Source organism: Camellia sinensis, unplaced genomic scaffold (assembly GCF_055761805.1).
Source record: "Camellia sinensis isolate YWXY unplaced genomic scaffold, ASM5576180v1 Unanchor14, whole genome shotgun sequence".
Classification (NCBI taxonomy): domain Eukaryota; kingdom Viridiplantae; phylum Streptophyta; class Magnoliopsida; order Ericales; family Theaceae; genus Camellia; species Camellia sinensis.
The window spans coordinates 4086364-4107787 of NW_028129020.1; positions in this window are offsets into that span (position 1 = coordinate 4086364).

Genomic DNA, 21424 nt, shown 5'->3' on the forward strand with positions numbered 1-21424 from the left:
AGGATGACGCGTCAGCTTCTACTGTGAAGGCAACTCCGGTAGCAACAGACAAGAAGACAGTGGGCAAAGTGCACGCAGTTGGGCAAGAGTCCAGCCGCTCAAGTGACTGAGCAGAGGAATCGGACCGTAGCTTGAACAGCAAAAACCGGGGTAGAGGACGTCGTAATGACCGGGATGACTACCCCCGAGATGACGTAGCGCATGCAAACAGAAGGTTGAAGGTAAGGACTGACATAACCACGGTCTTCAAGATTCCAATCTATCGCATATTTAGTGAAATCCGAGACGAGGAGTATGTCCGGTTTCCTGCTAAGTTGGGCGATGGACAAAAAGGCTACAATCTGCGGTATCGTTGTACATTCCACCGGGAGAGAGGCCACCGGACTGAGGATTGTTTGCCTTTGAGGCAGCACTTAGAAGAGCTGGTCGCGGCCGGGCACCTAGACCTTTACATTGATGGCGGCGTGAAGCCGAATCAGGCTCCGGTCGATCCCAGGGGACAGGATGACCGAGATGCACCACCACAGGGAGTTATTAATGTCATCCACGGTATCGTGGAACCGGAGCGTGTTTGCGAACTCCGGGGCATGATAAAAAAGGCAGAACATATGTGGGAGGTTTTGTCGGTTCAGCCAGCCATCAAAAGGGGAAAGACCGAAGAAAAAGACGTGATTAGATTCACCTCAAGGGATCTAGAGCGTATCCAGACGCCGCACAACGATGCCCTAGTAGTAACACTACGCGTCAAAGAATTTGATGTTAGACGGATCTTGATCGATCAGGGAAGCTCGGCCGAGATCATGTATTATGATGCGTTCAAGCAGCTCAAACTCCGAGAGACAGACTTGGCTCCGGCGACTTCGCCACTGGTTGGATTCAACTCACAACCGGAGTGGCCCTTGGGAAAGATTATCCTGCCGGTCAAAGCGGGATCCATGGTCAAGCAAGTGGAGTTTTGGGTGCTACAAGTGCCTTCGACGTACAACCTTATCCTTGGAAGGGGATGGCTTCACGCTATGCAAGCTATAGCGTTGACCTACCACCAGGTGATGAGATTCCCCTCGGCTATGGGGGCAATCGAGGAGATTTGGGGCGATCAGGTCATGTCCAAGCAGTGCTTCGTGGCAGTCAACGGGAGCCGGGCTGCCAAAGGATTCGTTCAAATGATTGAGGGACCGGAGGACCAGGGTGTCTTGGATGATGTGGGCACCAAGGCCGAAGATAAGGCTGTTGAGGAATTGGTTGAGGTTCGAATCGATACAGAACGGCCGGACAAGTTCTTCTTGCTCGACTCCAGTCTCATGGCCATAGAGAGGACCGAGATGGTTGAGTTTTTGATGGCCAACATCGAAGTCTTCGCGTGGTCACCTTACGATATGCCTGGCCTCGACCCAAGTTTTATTTGTCATCACCTCAATGTCTTCCCTGGAGCAAAGCCAGTCATCCAGCGAACAAGGAGATCGGCACTGCATCACGCCGAGGTAGTTGCAGAGGAGGTGAAGAACCTTCTTGAGACACGAGCAATACAGGAAGTGCACTACCCTCGGTGGATTTCCAACACAGTAGTGGTGCCCAAGAAGAATGGAAAGTGGCGAGTTTGTGTCGACTATAAGACAGTCAACCGAGCTTGTCCCAAAGATAGCTTCCCTTTGCCGCGAATTGACCAGCTTGTGGACTTGACGGCTGGACATAATAGGCTCAGTTTCTTGGATGCCTACCGCGGCTACCATCAGATCGCCATGCATGGGCCTGACCGAGAGATCACCTCTTTCACAACTCCAAGGGGACTCTTCTGCTACCGAGTCATGCCTTTTGGTTTGAAGAACGCCGGGGCAACCTTTCAGAGGATGGTGACCAAAATGTTTGCTCCTTTGCTTGGCCGGACAATGGAGGCTTACATCGATGATATGGTGGTAAAGAGCCGACATGAGGCAAACCATTTGTCTGACTTAGCCAAGATGTTTGCCATTCTAAAGAAGCACAAGCTGTGCTTGAATGCGTCAAAGTGTGCCTTTGGCGTGGGATCCGAAAATTTTTTGGGGTTCCTAGTCACGAACCGAGGCATCGAAGCAGACCCTACTCAGATCAGAGCCGTGCAAGAGTTGAAGCAACCCAGCTCGGCTAAAGACGTGCAGCATCTGGCCGGGATGGCCGCCGCGCTTAATCACTTTATAAGCCGGTCATCAGATCGCCGCCGCCCTTTCTTTCAAGCATTGAAGTCAAAGTTCTCGTGGGACGAAGAGTGTGACCGAGCTTTAGCCGAGCTCAAAGAATATCTGTCCTCTCCACCACTGTTGGTTACACCAAAGCCAGGTGAGGAACTCTACCTTTACCTTGCCGTCTCCCCGCACGCAGTCAGTGCGGGGCTAGTCCGCGCTGAAGGAATCAAGCACCTCCCAATTTTTTATGTCAGCAAGACCTTGCTGCCGGCTGAGACGAGATATTTGCCGCTGGAAAAGCTGGCGTTGGCATTGATGATGGCTTCGAGGAAGTTGGCGCATTATTTTCACGCCCATGCCATCGTCGTACTGACCGAGTTTCCCCTCAAGGCCTTGTTTGAACGGGCGGACTTTTCAGGCCGAATTCTTAAGTGGGCGGTCGAGCTGGGACAGTTTGATGTGAAGTTCCAGCCGCGCACCGCTATCAAAGCCCAGACCTTGGTAGATTTCGTCGCCGAGTTCTCACCTGGCACTCATCCAGTGTGCCCGGTCGATATTACCGTGGCAGATGATGAGATGCACGCAAGACCAACCGAGATACAACGAGTTGGTGGAGGTAGCGACGCAGAGTTTGCGCGCACCAGTGAAGCACCCTCAGTTTGCACGGTTATACCACCCCGTGATGCGGTGACGGAGTTGAGTATCACCGACCCATCCGCTCTGTCCGGTCCCGCATCACCAAGGGGGGAATGAATGGACCCACACAGCTCAGAACCTGCGGCCAGCTTAACACCACAACCTGATGATTCGCCCACGGACTTGAGCATTACAGAACAACTTGTTGAGTCCGTTGCCGAATCACCAAGGGGGACTGAATTGGAACTGGTCAACACAGAACTTGAAACCGCATAGCCGAGCAGTTGTGATCCCATTGCCCTTCGCAACTCTCAGGACCCATCCGACTGCTGGAAGCTTTTTGTGGGGGAAATGTGGAAGCTTTTTGTTGATGGAGCGTCCAACTGTCATGGTGCCGGCCTAGGTATCGTTCTTATCTCCCCGGATGGCCTAACCATTGAACATTCTATCACGCTTGGCTTCCCAGCATTTAACAACGAGGCTGAGTACGAGGCCCTTCTCGCCGGGCTCAAGAGCGCAATTCAAATGAAGGCTGCTGAGCTCCTGGTGTACAGTGATTCCCAACTTGTGGTTAACCAAGTCTCGGGGATTTACGAAGCAAAGGACGGCAGGATGGCGAAGTACCAAGCTCTGGTCAGGGAACATATCAAGCAGTTTGAGGCAATCAGAGTCCAACAGATTGGCCGTGAGGCAAATAGCCGAGCTGATGAGCTGGCCGGCCTCGCTTCCATGGTAGATAGTACGTCTCCAAACCCCCTGTTAATTGACTTTCTTCCGCGGCCAAGCATTGAAGACGCCGGGCAGACGGATGTACTCTGCGCCGCGCTAGGTCCTTCCTGGATGGACCCCTTGATCTTATTTCTCAGAGACCGGACTCTACCAACTGACAAGAAAGAAGCCCACAAAATCCGGGTGAAGTCGGAGCGGTTTTAGCTCTCTCCATCTGGCGCGCTGTATAAGAAGTCCTTCACTGGTCCTTATCTAAAGTGCGTGCACCTGAATAGTGTAGAGGCTTTGTTGTACGAAATTCACGAAGGCATTTGTGGCAGCCACATAGGGGGCAGGTCATTGGCCTACCGAGCTATTTCGCAGGGATACTGGTGGCCGTACATGCAGGCCGACGCACAAAAGTACGTCCGCAAGTGCGAAAAATGCTAGAAATTTGCCCATCAGATCCATCAGCCTGCTAGGGAACTTCTTCCCCTCACCAGTCCTTGGCCCTTCGCCATGTGGGGGCTAGATATAGTGGGGCCACTGCCAACAGCACCGGGCAACCGGAAATTCTTCATTGCGGCCACAGATTACTTCACGAAATGGGTTGAAGCTGAGCCCCTGGCAACCATCAAAGAGAAAGACGTGAAGCGGTTTGTCTGGCAGAACGTGGTCACGCGGTTTGGCATCCCCAAGATCTTGATCTCTGACAACGGCACCCAATTTGACGGTTACATATTCAGAGAATTTTGTGAAGATTTGAAGATAGAATTCTACAAATCCACCCCGGCTTACCCGCAGTCCAATGGTCAAGCCGAGGCATCGAACAAGACTATACTGGCTGGGTTGAAGAAACGGCTGGAGAAGGCAAAGGGAAAATGGGCTGAGGAATTACCCAGCGTCCTTTGGGCATACCGAACAACCCCGCGGCGATCTACCGGGGAAACTCCATTTGCTTTGGCTTATGGCATGGAGGCGGTCATACCTTTGGAAGTTGGAATGCCCACCCTTAGAAGCGAGAGTTTTGAGCCCGAGCTGAACGCCGAGGCTATTGCCTTGGAGCTGGACCTAGTGGAAGAACGTCGGGAGAAGGCCCTCATCCATGTGGCCGCCTACCAACAAGAGCTCTCAAAGAAGTATAACAAGACGGTGCACCCCAGACCGTTCAAAGTTGGTGATTGGGTTTTGAGGAAAGTTATGGGCAACACCCTGGTGTCAGGAGAAGACAAACTAGGGGCAAATTGGGAAGGACCCTACAAGATCACCGGTCTGGCGGGCAAGGGGGCTTACCACTTGGAGGACCTAGAGGGAAGAGCAATACCCCAGCCATGGAATGCGGCCAACTTGAAACTGTATTATTTTTAAGCTTTTGCTTTCTTTTCTTGTGCAAAGGGATTTTTGGGCATTGCACTCCAAAATGTAATTCTTTTTGTCAATATATTGAAGTAATTTTGCTTTAGCATTTGGACTGTTGTTTTAATGTAAAAATCGAGATGGTTTACTCCGGTTGGAAGAGTTGGTGTTTTGTCCAACTTCGGATTCCCAACCGAGATGGTTTACTCCGGTTGGAAGAGTTGGTGTTTTGTCCAACTTCGGATTCCCAACCGAGATGGTTTACTCCGGTTGGAAGAGTTGGTATTTTGTCCAACTTCGGACTCCCAACCGAGATGTTTACTCCGGTTGGAAGAGTTGGTGTTTTGTCCAACTTCGGACTCCCAACCGAGATGGTTTACTCCGGTTGGAAGAGTTGGTGTTTTGTCCAACTGCGGATTCCCAACCGAGATGGTTTACTCCGGTTAGAAGAGTTGGTGTTTAGTCTAACTCAGGATTCCCAACCGAGATGATATACTCCGGTTGCAAGAGTTGGTGATTTGTTCAACTTTGTTATTACCAACCGAGATGGTCATTTCGGTTTAAGAATTCGTTTTGTTCTAAGTATTTCAACCGAGTTATGAATTCCGGTTGACAAGGTGTTCAATCTATGATTTAATACCGAGATGATTTGTCGAAGATGGAATTGATAACAACCGTGCAAACACTTGGCGAAATTTGAGTTTTTCATTGATGAGAAAGTAAATACAAAAGGTGGGGACAGAGCCCGGTTACATCAAAAGAGCGAAAGCAAAAATACAAAAATAGAAGAAAACTAAACTAAGGGGGAGAGACTGGTAAACTCGTCCTCGGCGGCTTCAAGGTTGATGGTTGGACTTTTGTCTTGCGCACCGGGCTCGTCATGGCCGGGCTGCTCCTGCACCTCGGCATCCTCCCCCTCTGAATCTGTCTCGGCGTCTCCCTCTTCAAGCCCTTCCTCGGCCTCAGCTTGCAAAGCGCTGAATACGTCGTTTGCGTATGGCACGAGGTAGACCGGTAGCGAAGCAGGAAGAGGATTGGCAAATACGTCGGTGTCAGAGCCCTAGCCGAGATGCTCACAGGCGGTCTTCCAGCCAGCTTTGAAGTAAATGTCTTGTGTTGCAAAGACTTGTTTTTTATAGCTCTACTCGGCTTCGTTGAAGCCGGCGTTGTTAGCAGCCCGGCAGTCTTTCTTCTTCGACCTTTTGAGCGCGCGCACCTCGGTCTGGAGCTCATCCCGTTTTTTCTCGGCCTCTTCCAGCCGACCGAGCAGTCTGTTGTTATCTGCATTTGCCATCTCAAGCGAAGACTTTGCCCGGCCGAGCTCGGCTTGGAGGCTCTCGACTTGGCTGGCGGTATCACTCGCCTTCTGCCGAAGTCTGTGGATGCGCTCCATGACCAAGTGCTGCTTTTGGATGGCCTGCAAAATGAGAATTTGATCAGAGAAGAAACCGTGCAAACACTTGAGAAAATTGAAACATAAGATTGAACTTTTTACCCTGGTCATGGACTTCACGGCAGATTTGACCAGCCGGGTGTCAGGAACGTGGTCGCTTCCAACCACGTCGCTGGGCAGCAGCAAAGCCTTTGATAGGTCGAAGGCAAGCAAGTGCTCCTTGTCGCCTTTGACCGAAGCATTTGCCGGGATCTCTTTTCCTCGGTGCTTCAGCTGCGGCCGCCATGCTGGGATGGAGCTGACCCTGTCGGCAGGTTGCTCGGTCGCCAGTTCGGTGATGAGCTCGGTGGAGGGATCGGCCCGTGGTCTTTTGCCAGCCCGGCGTGTTTCTTGGCTAGACTGCCCGGCGGCTGGAGAAGCTAAGGTGACCACGGCGGCGCTCGATTGACCGGCAGCCGGGGAGCGGGCGATGACGCTTGGTATCTCGGCCGAGGTTGCGGTGAGAAGGTTTTTGATTCGACTTCTTTTGGCCATTTCTTGTTCGTCTGTTAACCGGATTAAGGGGACGTCAGGAAGGGTAGGGTCTGGAGGTGGCGAAAGAGCGCGGAGGAAGTCTGTTACTCTACTCCGGTGCGGAGCAGAATACCTGTAGGTCGGGGTGTAACCGAGTAAATCGTTGCAATCTCGGTGGGAATATCGAAGCACGGTCTGAATTGCCTCGACGTTGGGAAATTGATAGTTGGCTTGCAAGGCTTGGATTGCTGCAAAAGAAACAGGAAAATCGATTAGTTACAGAGTAAAGAGGTAGGCTAACCGAGCAAGTTTGAGCAGCTTACATGAGGAACCAAAGTCCTTGTTTATAAACCAGCCCGGCACCTCGGCTGTTTCGTAATTGCCCGACACCCAGAAAAAATCGTCGTCGTGCAGATCTTTATCCGGGGTGCCAGTTACAATTTTTTCCTTGCCCGGTCTGATTTTCAAGTAATAAGCTAGGCCGTCACCGGTGTGACCCATTGTGTATTGCCTCAATATCTCGGCTAGACCTAAGTTGGTGCCTAGCCGATTGTTCAATTCATGAGCGCCGTTGATAATTCTATAAGTGTTGGTGGACACTTGTGTGGGTGCCAGCCCGGTGCGGCGGAGGAACTCGGTGATAAGTGGATTTAGTGGGAAACGGAGGCCTCCTTCGACAATTGACAGCACGGTAAAGGGGCATTGGTCTAGTCTGCCCCAGGGTGTTGTCTTCTCTTCAGCCAGTTCGAGATGGACGTCGGCCGGGATGCCGTACTCCTCTCCGAATGCAGCTAGCGCGGCCGGAGTATCCACTAGGAAGCGGGATTTCCCCATTTGTGGCCGGACTGAGGTGGCTCGGCTGAGGTGTTTGGCACAGTGGCAATTGGTAATTGCTCGGTCTTGAGAGCCTGAGGAATGGACAGTGGTCCCCTTGGACTCTGCAGGAAAATGATGGCAAGTGTAAGTGTGAGCGCGGTCGCGCGGAAGGAGCTGGACTTTAGCTCGGTCATTGAGGGTGCCAAACCACCTCGGCCTTCTAAGCTAACTAAAGAGCTCGGTCGCCCAAGCAGGCCAGTTGTTAGCCCGGTTGAGCGACCATTTCCTTTTGTTATCTCGGTTTTTGCTGGGGTTAAGACAAACATGTTATTTGCTCGGTTAGATTGGTTTTTTGGATCAAATGAAGACGAGGAGCCCGGTCCGCCCAGTTCTTCAGTGTTCTTCAGGAAAATAAAGAACACCAAGAACAGTGGGAGGTTTGGGACGGTTTCTATGGCCTATGCCCTAAGAGCTACGTTTTAGTGCCCTAATGTGTGTAATATTAAAGAAAATAGCAACAAAAGAGGGATCGAAGGTCTTACCAATGAGGGGCAACTGCTTTTCCTTCGAGCACAAACGCAAAGAATGGCAAACGCGGCCTGGACAAGGATGCTAGAGCTCTGGAGTCGAATAACAGAATGTCAGTAGGAGGAAATTGAGTTTGGGGGGTCTTGTATGTATAGACAAGGGAGAGACCGCCCAAATTCAAATTCTGGCAAAAACGGCAGGTTGGCTGCTCGAGAACCAATGGCAGCCCGCCACGTGTCCCCATTTATGGTGACGTCAGAACTGAAGAGACGGGTTGAAGAGTCGAAGAGCCAACCGGGCTACTTTCGAAGAAGAGGACGTCAGCCGAGGAGTATAACCGGGCAAATTTGCAGACAGTTATGTTAACTAGCCCGGTCGCCCTTTGTCATCTTGAAGACCGAAGAATTGTTACCCCGGTCGAAGTATAGGTAATCCCGGTCACGCTCTCGCGAACGGAATTAAGGGGCAATTGAGAGGGAGATGCATGGTCTGGAACTAGGCCGAGGTAACGGCCGAGCAGGTTGAGAGCCCAATGGTGCATGGGGCCGAGATGACTGGCGATCCGCCTATAGATGGGCTGCCAGGACTTAGGCCGGGCAGGAATTGGGTCGAGTATGTGCCGCTCAAGACCGTAAAGAAGCTGCTCGGCATGGAAGTGCTCGGTTGGACCGAGCTGCTTGATCAGGCGATGGTAGAGCCAGTCAAGCTGGGTGACCGGCGCCCGGAAAGGCGTGGTCAGCCGAGGTAATCGTTTGATCGGCAAGAAGGCCGACCACAGGAGGTGCCCCGGGCTAGGCTTTGCCGAGATGCCGCCTAGCCCGGTCCTCCTTGGGTTTAGCCAGTTAAGTGCTTAGGTATGAAGCACAGCACGGCCGTGGATAGAGCAGCTCGGCTACCTAGCTCCAGCTGAGAAGGCAGGCAGTTGAGATTAGGTGATGTTCAGCAAGGTTTATGCTGACAGATGGGATAGCAGAGCCACGTGTCAGGAAATGACTGGGAGTGGATATGGGGCACAGAGGGTATATAAGCATGTCTGCGCCCCCCATACGCGACACAGGAACACTTTGTAAGGAATTCTTACACTCAAACACCCCTCTCTCTCTATCTCTCTATCCTAAGGTGTGTGCTAACTTGATCGTCGAAGGGTTTTTCCGGCCACACACCACCGGGTAGCTCACCGTTATTTGCTCGCAGGTGATCGGACATAAACAGAGCTCGGAAGAAAGGAGTACGGGCTTGCCGAAATATTTGCTCCCCGTACAGGGTTAATGTGCTTTAATTTAATTATGTCTGTTCGAATTGAAGGATTATCTGTTGAGTTACAACTTTAAAACTGCAATTGATGATCTTTATGGGTTTAGGAATCGAAATTGAGTACATAGATATGTTAATGGGAATTTTTAGAGCCATTTGGGAAAATTAATTGAAAATTTATTTTGTCTAATTCGTTAAGGTGTGTTTGGGTGGTTAACTTTGCACTGTAAATTGAAGGCCTTAGAGGCTTCAGAAACCAAAACGGAGTACATAGTTATGATCAACATAATTTTTAGAATCATCTGGAAAGTTTAATTGAAATTTGATTTTGTACAATTCGTAAGGACGCATTTGGCTCTCCCTACTTGTGATAAGCTTTTATATATATATACATATGATATGAGTTGTGGAACTCATCAATTGGAGTCCAAAAATATCTAAGGGAGAGGGAGAAAACCGTGAGAGAGAGAGAGAGAGAGAGAATGAGAGACAAGCTTCTCTAAGAGAGAACTCAACATTCATGGGGGTTTGAAGATAAATTGAAGAGATTGAAGAGAGTGGAAGAAGATCAACCATGGAAGCTTGGGAAATTGAAGAGAGCTAAGAGAAAGGCAAAGATTGAACTAAGGTATGGAAGTCTATCTTGAATCCTTATGTTTAATGCATCAATTTCATGAAATCATAATGATGTTGGAAGATTTGAAACCCATTTGGGTTAGGGTTTATGAATGTATTTAATTGAGCTAAATTTAAGAAATTAGAACTTGGGTCCTTTGATTTTGGTTATGATTGGAGCTCCATCTTATGAATACCATATGAAATGAACTCTAGATTGTCCATAGAACAAGATCATACAAGAATCAAGTGTGTTTGTGGGTTGTGTTTTGAGAACTTTAAATATTATGAAAGATGGAACATTGATCTTGAACTTGAGGCAAAGATTGATTTGTTTGAAATGGAATTACACTTGAATGATGTTAGTTTATCATGTTATGGGGTAATTTTACATGTTTTTGGGTGATTAGAGTTGAAACCAAGCTTAGAAATGGAAAGAACAAGTGTTAGAGCCAACGCACATTTTTGCACAGCAGAATTTGCCCAGAGCCGCACGTGCGGCGGGGCTTCCCGTACATGTGGCAGTCCGTTCTAGCACCCAAAAATGATTCTGAAATAAAAGCACCTTGTCCCGCACGTGCGGCTCAATTACCGCACGTGCGGCCTTGTTTCCCGCAGGTGCGGGACAACTCTGTTTCAGCCAACTTCAAATAAGCATATCTCTTGCATTCGGATTCCGTTTTAAGTGATTCTTAAGCCTAAATTCAAGCCCCGGAAGTCTAGTTTCTAATTGCGGTGGTCTTACTCTCAAATTATAAGTACACAAATAGATATGCCCAAATTAATGAAGATTGTTCACTTTCTGTTTACCGATTTTATACCATTTCTTCTTCTAAACCATTTTCCTTTCGATTCCTCCTATTTTCCTAGACACGAGTTATAACCTATTGAGGACTAATGAGTTTAGAACCAACATGACTAATTGATTAAAGAACAAGTAAGGGATTGGCTATATTCTTATATTATGCTATGTGCATTGTGTTTGTAGGTCAAGACGAGGACATCGTCCCATCGTTACTAGAAGCCCATCACTGTGAGTAATAGTAGTGTAACGATATGTTTTACTTACTTCCTGTGATTATGATTTATATATTGTTGTTTGTGAATGACATATACTATTGACATTGTACTTTGATTGAATTAATGGACATAATTGAGTGATGGCATTGATATGGACCTAAGGTCTTTTTGTTCCTATTAATAAAAGTGGGCCCGAGGCCGTTATGATGTGAATTGTTTATGACTCATGGCCTTAAGGTCGAGGGAGATGGAGACATGTCGATGCTCCGTCTACCCTATAATGATATGAACTGTATATGACTAATGGCTCTACGCCAAGGGAGATAGAGACATGCCGATGTTCCATCTTCCCTATATTGCTCTGGATAGCTGTGGTAATGTTAGGCCTAAGGCTGTTTCGTATCATACATGGCCCCGAGGCCGTTCTGTATTACATGTGGGCCTGAGGCCGTTTTGACATATGGTTATGGATAAGACCTGTATATGATTTACTATATGTAGATTTATATTCTCCAAGGCCATGCTCATTCACCTAACCTCCTTACATTGTTATTATTCACTGAGCCTTGCTCACTCCGTTTTTATGTATATTTATGTAGGTGAGCCATCGGGGACCAACGCTAGAGTTGTATTGAGGTTTACCGCTCTGTCAAGCCGTCCAGATTACGCCTCCGCGCCGAGGCTTTAATTTTGTATTGGAGAATTATGTCTTTTATTGAGTCATATGTATTTGTATGTGAGATCTATATAAGTTCTGTGATTACATATGTAAATATGGAAGTATGTTTAAATGCTTAAATTAATCTAAGTCTTTATGTATGCACAAGCTCAATGGGCGTTGTCTTTATGTTGTTATTTGCTTCTGCTTAAGGCCCTGTATTCGAATAAATATTCGTGAAATTTTGTTTTGAGGCATATGTACAGGCCAGTCATGGACCAAACTTTTAGGAGCGGGTTTGGGTTGTGACAGCTCCAGCGGTGAGACAGAATTCTAGAATTTCCAAATTGCACTCCCAAGCTCAAAACTCAAATTCAAAGTCTTAAAATACAACCTTTGGGCCCTAAAACTTGAGAAAACTTGTCTAAACTTGTAAAACATCAAGAATTAAGGATTATTTCACAAAATCAAGGCCCAAGAGTAAGTCAATTGTTCAGAATTCAACTTGAAACTTCTAGAACATGACTTGCATGGAATGATATGAGCTTCAACTTTCCAAAACATGATTAATAGAGATATTGGTACAAAAACATGTTGAATTCTTAAACTAAAACCAAAATATGAACATGCATGGGACAAATTCTTAGACAACATGCTCTAATTGTAATGTAATGCACATACGTGTATGTATACTCTTCTTGTCTACTCCATTAAGCTTAATTCTTGCCTCAATTCACCTAATTCTTTTGAATATATGTGTTAAGTACCCCAATTACACAACTAAAGGCTTGATTTCTTATCTTAGGTGCTCAATTATGGCTTAGATGTGTAGATGTTTTGAGTTCACAAGTCAAATGCTCCAAGTTTTTCTCAATCCAAACTCTCTTTCTCTTGAGCTCAAGCTTTTACACTTAACTCTCTCTCTCTCTCTCAGTCTCTCTCTCTCTCTCTCTCTTATGTTTTTTATGACAAAAGATGATGAAATGTGTATGTATAGTGGTGGAACAAGGCAATATATGGCTTATATAGGTACCATTAGTGAGATTAATTAATCATTGCTTAAATCAAACAATTATACTTATTTTATTCTATTTATTTGGGTCTGAATCGAATTTCAATTGAACTTACCATAAATTCCCTAAAATTTCAAATAACACATAAACCAAGTCAATTTTGTAATCAAATGCTGATAAGGTCTTCAATTCACAAAACAGAACAAAAACATAGACAGATATTTCTACGACCGACAGATATAAAGACAAATAACAAATAACGCGTGCAATTAATGTAAAATTTCACCTTAATTACTTATTTGGCATTCTTAATCATGGTTCAACAGTTAATCACAGGTCAGGGTTGTTACACAATTCCAATGGAATGACTATTCCCACTTAAATAAGGCATACCAAATAAAGGAAAGAGAATGCAAAGCTAGAATGGGCATTCCATTTCAGCCCATTCCATTGTACCAAACGCGCTCTTAAGTTTGAGGAAGGAATAAGTATTCTCACATTTTGTTGGATTAGCCATTCCAATGGAATGACAATTCCCACTTAGATAAGGCATACCAAACAAGGGAAATGAAATATAAAACTAGAATAGACATTTCATTCTAACTCATTCCGCCATACCAAACGTGTTCTTAAGTCCTTAAGGTTTTTAACTCAAACATATTTAGTCCCTTAAAAGACTACAAAAGTAAAATATATACTCATAAGTATTAAAAAATGATGTATTGTTCAAATTGTATTTCAAAAAATATATATATGTATATTAATTTTTTTCTCGATTTTTGAAAAGTTGGCGTAAGTTTCTTATGGTGAATTCTTTTATATGGTAAGGGTAATTATTTATAATATTTTCTTATCTTCTATAATGTCTATGTGATTGCCTTTACCTAATTTTATATGCCAAATTTCATTTATAATTTATAATTGATTTTAAGTTTTTCGCTAAATTATTCTTATAACTTAATCAATATATTATTTTGTTCTGTTATTATCTCTAACGAAATGGTATTATTTAAATTATTTAATTATTTTTATTCAGTATATCTAGTACTCATATAATTTTATTGGTAATACTGAGAAATCAGACTCTAACAATAATTTAAAGGGTGAAGCACTAATAAATCCCAAATTTGGATTTTGTGAACTGATTAGTCCTTAATTTTTTCTTATGGACCCAAAAGTCCTATTAGAAGTGAAATTACTCTAAAAGATGCAGTAGAAACAAGCGTGTCAGTCAAATGAGAAGTAGATGTGGGATTTCGCTGTAAGATGAAATTACACATTTGCACCAAGCTCACTGTAGACTTTTGTGGTTTCCCTCATTTGCGATCGAATCCCACACTATTAGGAATGGAAAGATTTTGTATTCAAATGTTGATTTCATGTTTCCTTAATATGTAATTGTAACCTAATGTTCGTGGTTGTCATTTTCAGTAGTCGTCAATTGAGTCACTTTTGGAAGGAGGAACCCTACATTGTTTGAACGAGAGATTGCGTTGGATACCAATAGACGTTGAATTCGTACAGTTGAAGGGTTGTTCCACAAATGAGGACGAGACAGGAAGGTTAGTGATGTTTATTTGACATGTAATCGTGTTTGAGAGTCATAATGTTAGGGTTTGTGAACGTAATGTGAGGGGATTGATACATTGGGTTAAATTAAAAACACCTAAAAAACAACATCGGTTACCGCTTCTCACCTGCAACAGTTTAATAGCACAGTCATATAAAAAATGACACCATACGCTTAGCTCGATTGAAAAAAAAAATGTATATACACATCAACCCAATAACCATTAATCCACATTTGCATAGCATGTAACGACACACTCAACTACATCGTTAATGTCGGGGTAAAAATTAGCCTCAACACTTCCACATTTCAAAAAACTATCACTGCACCAAGAGGGGGCCAATGTGTAACACTAATTCACACAGACATTAAAATCACATAATTACTACCACATTTCCGCTATATGATTTAAGGTATATGTGGGATTCTCGTATTTCGCATATTAACATCACATTTCCAACTTCAAAATGTGCTAACCGGAGAATCCCACGCCCAAACAGTGAACCATAAATCACAAAACATCCAACTAAGAACACTACACATATTAACACATGCTTGAATACTAGACGCCACTGACAGACCATCTAACACTAAACAACATTCATATTTCTAACAAAGGTGGACCAAATACCAATCACATATCACACAAACATTGCATAAAACATCAATATCCTTATTCGAAATTAAGTCATGGGTTTTTAGGTGTTTGATTTGAAATTATAGCATGCGTTTAATATTGTAACGTATAGTCAGAAATATGTTGCCAATGCTAGATTGAATGTTCTTGACGTTTGGTAGTTTACACGTATGAAATTTACTTGCAGAAAGTTGCCTACTTGGTCCTTCCATAAGCTTGTGAGGTTATTTTGTTTCATTTTGTAGAAGGAATTGCGAATGTGTGCGGTTTGGCTCTTGTAGAATGCCAATTTTTTTTATTTTTGGTTATTTATTTATTTGTATATGTTAAGTAGTGCAGTATCTGATTAGATGGAAAAAAAAATAATATTTGACTTCTATATTAATTGGTATTGTCGTATGGTGCATGTCAAGGTTTATCGGTTTAGTTGGAAGTGTGATGTTAAAAAGTGCCTATAATGCTTGAATCCATGAATGTAACGGGTGTAATACAGTTGGTAGGTGCGTATCGCACTTGTGGGGGTGTGGTGCATTTTCTATATTTGTATAAAATGTTAAAATGTTTTCGTAAGGTAAGTATGTTGAAATGCAGCGTAATAATACATATTTTATCGAAATTGTCAGCAACATCATTCTAGCATATGTGTTTTAAACCTTATTGTACAATCATTATTTGAAATGGATGAATTAAAATGACCAGCAACTGCCTAATTTAAATTAGCATATATATGTGCTTTCCTGACCGTATTATAAGTCTTCAATTGAAGATTTGGTGTGCAAATTTTGTTACGTTCTTAGTTGACCGAAACGTGTATGCCGTGATTATGTGCTAGATGTTAAATTGTTTGTAGACTATTGTAGACCGCCCGAACTCACTCCGCGCGCGAGGGCGCGAATTATGGTTCTAACTACTACAGTTCGGACTCCTGTCACGGTTCTGAATCTAATCTCACAAAGTGCAATGTAAGACTGATAAATCACCAAAGAGTCTATATCCGGCAAATCGTTTTGGAAAATCTATTTTAATCAAAAAGCGTCAAAATGGACTGCTTTGCCAGATTTCAGAGTCGTCACCTAAATGTTTTGTTTTTGGAAAATTTAGGAAACCCTGACTTGTGCCTAAGGCCACGTGTCCGTCATCACCAAAGTTGCCTCGACTCGGGAACTTGGGTACGAGAGGGGAAGGTCCTGAAATGAGCACCCCCGCTCGCCCGATCAAAGATCGGCCTCTACTAACATGATATGTTGTTTTTGAAAACACATGTGTTCTTATTCCGGTTATTTAGCTAACTTACTATGTGATGCACGCAGCATACAAGTATAGACTCAATCACTCAATTTGGAACAAAACATCTCATGCTTGTTTTTCGAAAATGGTTTGAAGATGCTACTCGCAAGTAGGCTAAAGCGTGGATTTGCCACCAAACAAAGTGGGCTTAAAACTAGGGGTGCAACTCAGGCGGGTTCGGTTGGGTTGGGGGTCTGCCCAAGCCTGACCCGAATTGTATTTGGCAGTGCCCAAGCCCGACCATGAACCCGAGCATTGCTGCCCAAGCCTGGCCCAAGCTTTGTATTTTGAACTCGGGTTAGCCCGAATTGCCCGAGTCCAGAAACCTGTAGGTAGATCTAAGGGTAGACATAAAAGATGCTAATCTAATGGTAGAAGACTAACCAAAAAAAAATAAAAAATAAAAATTAAAACTAACTCTTTTACTTAATAGAAGACTAACCAAAAAAAAATTAAAAATTAAAAATTAAAAATTAAGACTAACTCTTTTACTTAATTTATATATATTATATAATTTATATAATATGTTAAATTCAATTTGGGTTCGGGTTGCTCGGGTTGGCCATTGGTTCTGCCCAAGCCCGGCCCGAATTGCAATTCGGGCATCAAAAATCTGCCCAAGCCCGTCCAGATTACAAGATATAGTTGCCCAAGCCCTAAAAAAACTCGGGCTGGGCTCGGGTTGCTCGGGTTGAGCCTGCCCGAGTTGCACCCCTACTTAAAACTCGAATTTTGATGAATTGTTCTAACTCAAGCAATGAAGTCTTCATCCACAGGCATTCATGCATTTAAACACATAAGCACATCGCCTCATGGCAAGCATGCTATCATGGTAGTCACTTACACACATGCAAGGATGCTAAAGCGTAAACACTCACAGTGTGCTCCGAGCCAAAACAGAAGCTAATTAGAAATCATGCACGATCCTATCTATGTTAAGATGCCTAATGCAACACATGCAAAAATGCAACTAAAATAGGCTCGGCTATCTAGAATGACATATGAATGCAATACTTGATAACATGCTTTGAAACATGTATTCAAGAAAGTGTATTTAAATACAATGCAGTTTGAATGATGCGCTGAGCCCGGTGCATGCAAAACGAATGAATGATGCAAGCATGCAAACATAAGTATGCTAATTGAAACATGCCTTAAAACTAACCATCAAAACTGGTAAATAAAAGGGAGAAAGACGTGGGGTTGGAAGACATGCATCACATGCACGCACGCTTATTACAACATTTTGCCCTCTCGATGGAGGGTCCAAATGGAAGAGAGCTAACTAGCTACGCTAATTAAGCTAACTGTTACAAGCCAACTAATTAACTAACTATTCTAGCTAATTAATTATTACAACACAAATGAATTTGAACAACTAGCTAATCTAAGCTAATTAAATACAAACCAAATTAATTAATTAAACACTTAACTAATTAATTACAAAATAACTAAGCTAATGAACTAGTTTAGCTAAGAAATTTAAACAAATGGCCTCGGGAAGCAAGGGGAACATGCATACTCGGTTGGCTTCGCTCGGAAATCCACTACCTTGCCTCATGATGCCTCTATTTGCACTCTTTTGGACTTCTGAAAATTATGCCAACTTCCAGAATGCTTTTGACCCACCTTAGGAACATACTGAGGGATGGTCGGCCAAGAGGGATGGCCATCGGCCAAAGTTGATGGTCATCGGCCACTTTTGATAGCCGATCGGCAGACTTGGTGGCCGGTCAGCAGCCTTGATGGCCAGTCGGCCATTGCTTCCTGCAATTTCTCCTTTTCCTGCAACAGAGCACAAACAGGGGCATGGTAGTGTATTTGCAAGGGAATGTGTGTGCAACCACACTTCCTATCATGTCTCAAGCTCAAAGGAGTGTAGTGCTCGGCTCTCGAGCCACCAATCACGCATCTCAATGCATGATGGCCAAAGAGTCAAGCTTGCACAATGTTGATGAATTCACAAGTAACACATAAGACTCGAGAGGCCTCCACCTTATCATACATGATCAAAGGTGTCGGTGACCTAAGGAATGAGGCACGTTTCATTACTTTGAATATGAAACGTCCCTTGTTCCTCGTATTTAGATTAACGTCCGATCCAAATGCAATGCATCACACATGCAAACAACATGCTATTTATCAATGCTAGAGTGGCACTCATGAGGTTCCATCATATAAACAATGCATGCATGGCATGTTTGGAGGCTAAAGCATCAAAGCAAGTAAAGATCATCATACAAGAGGCATGCAATACGATGCTCAAATGGCCAAACCAACCCCAAACAGACCTTATGCATGCCAAAATAATGGCCACAATGAACTAAGATAATGGCTTGAAAGGCAAGGAAATGATGCTCATGCAATGACTCACAAACAAGGCATAAAGGTGCAACTCTCAAGAACACTTAAAGAGTGAAAAACATGGAAGTGTGACAACACTATATGCTCTGAAATAACATGCCAAATGATGCCAAAACATGCAAATACCTCAAGCCAAGCATACAAGATGCCTCAAAACTCAAAGCTATTCAAGGCTATTGCACTACAAGCATCATACGACCAAGAAGCCTCAAAACAGAGCTAAAGCATGTTAAAACATGAGTAAAAACTTGCTGGAGTAGAGCCAAAACATGCTAGAATAATGGGCCAAAACACCAAGTATACTAGGCTAGTGAGCAAGGTTTACACTACAAGTGTAAGAAACATGCAAGAGGTGACCTTGTCGACCAAAATCAGAGCTAAGGCATGCCAAAATATGAGTAAAAGTCTGCTGGAGTAGAGCCAAAAAAACATGCTAAAATGGTGGTCTAAAGCATGATGCATGTCAAGGCTATAAGGAGCATTGCACTACAAGGGTATGAAGCATGCAAGAGGCAATCAAACTGACCCAAAACAGAGCTAAGTCATGCTAAAATAACACCAAAAACATGCTGAGATAAGACCAAAATAGGCTAGCATGATAGATCAAAGCATTGAGTACACAAGGCTAAATGGCAAGATTACACTACAAGTGTAGAAAGTATGCACGGGGTGACTCAACCAAGCCAAAACAGAGTTATGCCATGCTAAAATAAGGCTAAAAATAGGCTGAGAACAAGCCAAAACATGCTAGAAACACATGCTCAATGATGAGGCTAACAAGGCAAGCAAACAAGACAAGAGGAAAGGGGACCACCCCCTCTCATTTTGGACCTCAAAACCACATTTCTACCACTAAAAATCTATTGGATTTCAGTGGCTGAAAGGCCAAACAAAGGTGATCTCAAAGGCCTAAAGAGATGACACAAATCAAAGTAAAACAAGCCACCAAAGGGGGTAGACCACTCCTAACTCAAACAAAGCCTCAAACAACCATTTTTAATACTTAAAAATAAAGCTTTTTGCAGTTGAAAGTTAAGCCAAAAGAAGCATGCAAAGATGACTAAGTAAGCAACTAAAACAAAGCTTTAAAGAAGATCAAGACTCATCATTGAAGAACAACTTCAAAACAGTAACTTCTGAGGCAAAAAACCAAGCTTTTGAGCTTCAAACAAACCTCCAAGTACCTCAGCTCAAGAGTGAAGGTGTTTCACTAGGTGCTTTAGTGCAAAAGTGTGAAGAAAAACCACTTTAAGGCACAAACTAGTGCAAATATAGAGAGAGAGGGAGAAATCAAGAGAGGAAGAGGGATATGTATAGCCCTAAGCAATTTTCTGAACCTCTAAAAGGGAAGAGGAGCCTCCCCTCTTATAGAAATCCAAGTCTCAAGCTTGTTGAACAAGCTAGAAGCTTGGTGCAAGCCCTCTATACACGTGTATGAAGGATGCATTCTATGCTCACCAGCTGGCACATCTGGCAATAAAAATATCTGCAAAAGCAAAGAAAAGGGTCTCGGCCAAAAACAATGGCCGACCGACCATCAGTGAAGCCGACCGGCCACCATTGATGACCGATAGGCATGGGGCTTGGCCGATGGGTTGTAGGGATGGCCAACAAGCCACCCCCTTCCCTCAAAAACAAAGCCACAAGCTCTTGGTCCACAACCAAGCACAAAACAGACAAGTTGAGAGACTCCAAGGCAAGGCGCACAGTCGAGACCTTCAGGAACTCAAAACGAACACGAGCATGAATGATCACCGAGTGTTCAAACGATGACGTCCAAGTCTTGAGGACGGTCAAAAATAGGGTGTCTACAACTATTTGATGTTATGTTTTTTACATGAGGGATGTATGAGTAGTAAATGATTGTAATGATTTGTTATTCAATCCTTTTAATGTGTTGTTTGTAAGAAATGATAATTTTTTTCCACAATGTATGTTAAAATTTATGTGTGGTATGCCATTTGAAATCGCCATTGTAATTGATCATAACACTTGTGTAGCTCGGTTGTTTAATCTTTGGTGTTATATAATAATACGGGTTTACAGAAAAAATGTTGTAATAATGATTGGTTACGAATGTAAATGGTATTTCGCGGAGGCAACCACCACGACGGAATGTAGAAGGAATAATGTGTGAATCAAGCAAGGTGACGTAGACATCAACAAGATTAGCGGTGCGAAGACAAAGCAAGCTGCTGTTCAAGAATAAAAAATCAGGTAGTGCCGGTGTGAAAATCGAAGGAAAAAAGCCAGTTGTTGACCCGTCGAAGCTAATGTATCGGTCAAATATTGCTGAGGTCATTAAAACAATTGCTAAAGTTGAACTGGGTGAAGGACACATATACCGTTTGTAGAAAATCCCATTTTGGTTGATGATTGACGTTATACATGCACACAACCTAACGGAGAAAATTTTCAAGAAATGTGACGGAACTGTGTACCGAATCATTCAAACATACAATTCGTCAGACGAGAAGTTTTACATTGGGGGGAAAGGCATGCCACTCCGCAATAGTGATGTAAGACTAATTTTTGGGATACAATATGGTTGAGACAAATTGAACTTGATATATGGAATGAAGACCCCATCTGATTTCATCCAGCGACGTTGCCCGAACATCAGACGAATATCCTCTAAAGCCATCAAGGAGTTGCTGATTAAAGCACTACGAGGGACCATCCAACGTGATGAGGAAGAAGTTGCAATGCTTTTATGTTTGTACATCTGTGCGAAGGTTTTTTGTTGCAACGACCATAGAGTCTATTTAGTGGGTTTATGTCCAAGCCATTGACAAACTGGAGATGCTAAGGCTTTATGACTAGAGAGCGGCAATCTGTAATACATTGATTGGGTTTTTGAATGATTTTTACCAGAGACTGGAAAAAGTGATTGGTTG